The 5,542-nt window shown below is 41.6% G+C and overlaps 1 pseudogene; it reads left to right on the plus strand.

The window, feature by feature from the left end:
• Nucleotides 1–1,513: 1,513 nt before the first annotated feature.
• On the plus strand, nucleotides 1,514–5,157 carry LOC132523752 (far upstream element-binding protein 3-like; annotated as a pseudogene).
• The last annotated feature ends 385 nt before the right edge of the window (nucleotides 5,158–5,542 follow it).

Consider the following 5,542-nt stretch of genomic DNA (forward strand, 5'->3'; position numbering starts at 1 on the left):
TATTGATTTGAGTCCTCTCCCTCTTTCTCTTGATGAGTCTGGGTAAAAGTTATCAATTTTGTTTATCTTTTCAAAGAACCAGCTTTTAGTTTTATTGATCTTTCCTATTGTTTTCTTCTTTTTTTATTTCATTTATTTCTGCTCTTATCTTTATTTCTTTCCTTCTACTAACTTTGGGTTTTGTTTGTTCTTCTTTCTCTAGTTCCTTTAGGTGTAAGGTTAGATTATTTGAGATTTTTCTTGTTTCTTGAGATAGGATTGTATTGCTTTAAACTTCCCTCTTAGAACTGCTTTTGCTGCATCCTATAGGTTTTGGATCATCATATTTTCGTTGTCATTTGTCTCTAGGTATTTTATGATTTCCTCTTTGATTTCTTCAATGATCTCTTGGTTATTTAGGAGCGTATTGTTTATCCTCCATGTGTTTGCATTATTTACGTTTTATTCCCTGTAGTTTATTTCTAATCTCATAGTGCTGTGGTCAGAAAAGATGCTTGAAATGATTTCAATTTTCTTAAATTTACCAAGGCTTGATTTGTGACCCAAGATGTGATGTATCCTGGAGAACGTTCCATGTGCACTTGAGAAGAAAGTGTAATTTGCTGTTTCAGATGGAATGTCCTATAAATATCAATTAAATCTATCTGGTCTTCTGTGTCATTTAAAGCTTGTGTTTCCTTATTAATTTTCTGTCTGGATGATCTGTCTATTGGTGTAAGTGAGGTGCTAAAGTACCCCACTATTATTGTGTTACTGTCAATTTCCTCTTTTTTTTTTTTTTTTTTTTTTTTTGCGGTACACGGGCCTCTCACTGTTGTGGCCTCTCCCATTGCGGAGCACAGGCTCTGGATGCACAGGCTCCGCGGCCATGGCTCACGGGCCCAGCCGCTTCATGGCATGTGGGATCTTCCTGGACCAAGGCACGAACCTGTGTCCCCTGCATCAGCAGGCGGACTCTCAACCACTGCACCACCAGAGAAACCCTCGACTTCCTCCTTAATATCTGTTAGCATTTGCTTTATGTATTGAGGTTCTTCTGTGTTGGGTGCATAAATATTTATAATTGATATATCTTCTTTTTGGTTTGATCACTTGATCATTATGTAGTGTCCTTCCTTGTCTCTTGTAACATTCTTTATTTTAAAGCCTATTTTATCTGATATGAGTATTGCTACTCCAGCTTTCTTTTGATTTCCATTTGCATGGAATATCTTTTTCCATCCCCTCACTTTCAGTCTGTATGTGTCCCTAGGTCTGAAGTGGGTCTCTTGTAGACAGCATATATATGAATCTTGTTTTTGTATCCATTTAGTGAGCCTGTGTCTTTTGGTTGGAGCATTTAATCCATTCACATTTAAGGTAAATGAATTGTTCCTATTACCATTTTCTTTATTGTTTTGGGCTTGTTTTTATAGGTCCTTTTCTTTATATATATATATATATTTTTTTTAAATTAATTTATTTTTTTTGGCTGCGTTGGGTCTTCGTTGTTGCATGCGGGTTTTTTTTTCTTTAGTTGCGGGGAATGGGGGCTACTCTTCATTGCGGTGCATGGGCTTCTCATCGCTGTGGAGCATAGGCTCTAGGTGCACGGGCTTCAGTAGTTGTGGCACGTGGGCTCAGTAGTTGTGGCTCACAGGCTCTAGAGCACAGGCTCAGTAGTTGTGGGACATGGGCTTAGTTGCTCTGCAGCATGTGGGATCTTCCTGGAGTAGAGCTTGAACCCATGTCCCCTGCATTGGCAGGCAGATTCTTAACCACTGCACCACCAGGGAAGCCCTGTAGGTCCTTTTCTTGTCTTGTGTTTCCCATTTAGAGAAGTTCCTTTAGACTTTGTTGTAGAGCTAGTTTTGTGGTGCTGAATTCTTAGCTGTTGCTTATCTGTAAAGGTTTTGATTTCTCCATGGAATCTGAATGAAATCCTTCCTGGGAAGCGTAATCTTGGTTGTCTTCATTTGTTTTCATTTTTTTTCTTTATTCTGTTCTTACAGGTCACTTATCTGTTCTTCTGCCTCAGTTATTTTGCTATTGATTCCTTCCAGTGTATTTTTCATTTCAGTTATTGTATTGTTCCTCTCTGTTTGTTCTTTATTTCTTCTAGGTTTTTGTTAAACATTTCTTGCATCTTCTTGATCTTTGCCTCCATTCTTTTTCCGAGGTCCTGTATCATCTTCACTATCATTATTCTGAATTCTTTTTCTGGAAGGTTGCCTATCTCCACTTCATTTAGTTGTTTTTCTGGGGTTTTATCTTGGTCCTTCATCTGTTACATAGTCCTCTGCCTTTTTATTTTGTCTATCTTTCTGTGAATGTGGTTTTCGTTCCACAGGTTGCAGGACTGTAGTTATTCTTGCTTCTGTTCCCTTCACAGTTCTTGACAAAATGACATTCAATAAACATATACACTTGCTTACAAAATCTCTTAGCAACCTAGGAATATGAGGAATTTACTCAAGGTGATGAAAAGGATGTATCAAAGGAAGTTTTACATGTGTCATACTTAATAGTAATACTTGAAAAGCAGTCTCAATTATATTAGAAATGGGCCTTAGTTTGGAGTGTATTAATTGGTGTAAGAGACCAACTCCACTTTCCGGCTACAGGTCCCCAAGTGGAGCGGGAGGCCTGACGGGGGAGCCGAGCGGCAGCGGCGGCGGGGGTGGTAATGACAGAGCTGGTGCAGGGGCAGAGCGCTCCGGTGGGGATGAAGGCTGAGGGCTTCGTGGACGCTCTGCACCGGGTCCGGCAGATTGCTGCTAAAATTGATTCAATTCCTCACTTGAATAATTCCACACCTCTAGTGGACCCCTCAGTGTATGGCTATGGAGTACAAAAACAGCCCTTGGATGATGGAGTAGGTAACCATTTAGGGGCCTTGTTACATCAAAGGGCAGTAATAACAGAAGAATTCAAAGTGCCTGATAAAATGGTTGGATTTATTATCGGTTGGGGAGGTGAGCAGATTTCACGGATTCAAGCAGAATCTGGTTGCAAAATTCAAATTGCCTCAGAGAGTTCTGGGATTCCAGAGAGGCCCTGTGTACTTACCGGAACCCCAGAAAGTATTGAACAAGCCAAACGGCTCCTGGGACAGATTGTGGACCACTGTCGGAATGGACCTGGCTTTCATAATGACGTAGATGGCAACAGCACGATCCAGGAGATTCTCATCCCTGCATCTAAAGTGGGGCTGGTCATCGGCAAGGGAGGGGAGACAATAAAGCAGTTGCAGGAGCGGACAGGTGTGAAGATGGTCATGATCCAGGACGGCCCATTGCCCACGGGAGCAGACAAGCCTCTTCGCATCACCAGAGACCCATTTAAAGTACAGCAAGCAAGAGAAATGGTATTAGAGATCATCCGAGAAAAAGACCAAGGTGATTTTCGAGGTGTACGTGGTGATTTCAGCTCCTGAATGGGAGGAGGCAGTATAGAGGTGTCTGTCCCTAGGTTTGCAGTTGGGATTGTAATAGGAAGAAATGGGGAAATGATCAAAAAGATCCAGAATGATGCCGGTGTGAGAATTCAGTTCAAACCAGATGATGGTATTAGTCCAGAGAGAGCTGCACAGGTCATGGGACCCCCAGAGCGATGCCAGCATGCAGCACATGTCATCAACGAGCTTATTCTTACAGCTCAGGAAAGAGATGGCTTCGGAGGCCTGGCGGTAGCCAGAGGAAGAGGCCATGGTCGTGGTGACTGGAGCGTGGGAACCCCTGGTGGCATCCAGGAGATAACCTACACAGTGCCGGCAGATAAGTGCGGCCTCGTCATAGGCAAAGGGGGTGAGGACATCAAAAGCATAAACCAGCAGTCAGGAGCACACGTGGAGCTTCAGCGGAACCACCCTCCCAACACGGGCCCCAACCTGCGAATATTCACCATCAGGGGAGTTCCTCAACAGATTGAGCTGGCCAGACATCTCATAGATGAGAAAGTTGGCGGTGCCAGTCTCGGAGCGCCCGGAGATTATGCACAGGGCCCCTTCAGCCAGCCACCTGCCGCGCCGCATCAGAACACCTTTCCTCCAAGGAGCTCAGGGTGCTTCCCAAACATGGCCGCTAAAGTGAACGGAAGCCCTCACAGCACGCCTGTGAGTGGTCCTCCGGCCTTCCTGACCCAGGGCTGGGGCAGCACCTACCAGGCGTGGCAGCAGCCCACATGGCAGGTTCCAAGCCAGCAGAGCCAGCCGCAGAGCAGCCAGCCCGACTACAGCAAGGCCTGGGAAGACTATTACAAAAAACAGAGTCACGCTGCCAGCGCCGCTCCTCAAGCCAGCTGCCCGCTGGACTACAGAATGGCCGGGGCGGAGTATTACAGACAGCAGGTCGCATTCTACGGGCAAACATTAGGGCAAGCTCAGGCCCACAGCCAGGAGCAGTAGGACAGTGGCCTGAAGCTCCCTTTCCCCGCCCCCCCCAAACCATTGTGAGCAAAACCTATTTGTAACAGAGGTTTTTAGATGTGCAAACCTTTTGATGAAGAGCCTTTGTTTTGTTCTGTGAAACACTAGATTAACAGAATTTTTCTAAAAATCGGGAAAATCAGTTACTAAAAATTGCTGATAATTTTTGTTTTGTTATTTTTGTTTGTTACTTCAAATGTGTAAGCTCTGGGATTCTTTTTGGAGCAATACCTGCAAATTCGGGCACCAGAATGTGCCGCAGAGCAGTGACATTTCAACATGGTGTGTTTTTGTTTTGTTTTGTTTGCATGTCTTTTTATTTACAGTTTTTTCTGTTGCAACAGAAAGTGGCTTGGAAGTCTTAGGTGGCTTGTAACAAATTCTTTAAAAAAATTTTTAAACAGTATTTAAATATTCTTAAATGTGTAAATTCATTAAATGTTTTACTTCTAATTTCTCGTGTCTTGGCTGTCTGGTTTTATTGCATTTTTTAAAAAACTGAACTATTATGTATTATAATTAATTATGTGAATTCTGAATTGAGACATAATTGTATTGCTGTCCAACAGGGTTTGGGAGGGGGCATTTTATAGGGTTTGTATAATTTCTAGAGTTCTAAAGGGGTAATAATATAAAAATGTGTTTGTGTGTTTAGCAGACGTTTTATCATGTCTCCATTGCCTACCGATTGCAATTGTGTATCTAAGACCTCCAAGCTTGTTTTATAAACAAAACAAAAAAACCTTTCTCTATTCTCTCAGAAATATAAATACTGTTATTTTTAATATTAAAAATAAATTCAATATAACTTTTAACAAACACGATGGAACATTAAATCACATAAAAATGTAACTTTTTTAATTCCAAGGTGTGTTTTGCTTTTTTCTTTTAAATATTTTCTTAATATTTGTCAAATTAACTAGATGAATAAATAAATCTAGCATTAACCACAATATGAATTAAATAATTTTGATTTAATAAAAGGGATAATATGATTTCCAGTGTTTACTGTAGTGTATCTTGTACAGATAACATGTATTTTTAAAAGAAAAATGGAATTGAAGCTATTTTTTCTTGCATTTTTCAGTTGACCTGGGGGACATTCCGTTTGAGATATACTGAAGTTACTGAAGTGTC

This window comes from Lagenorhynchus albirostris, chromosome 7 (assembly GCF_949774975.1).
Source record: "Lagenorhynchus albirostris chromosome 7, mLagAlb1.1, whole genome shotgun sequence".
Lineage (NCBI taxonomy): Eukaryota > Metazoa > Chordata > Mammalia > Artiodactyla > Delphinidae > Lagenorhynchus > Lagenorhynchus albirostris.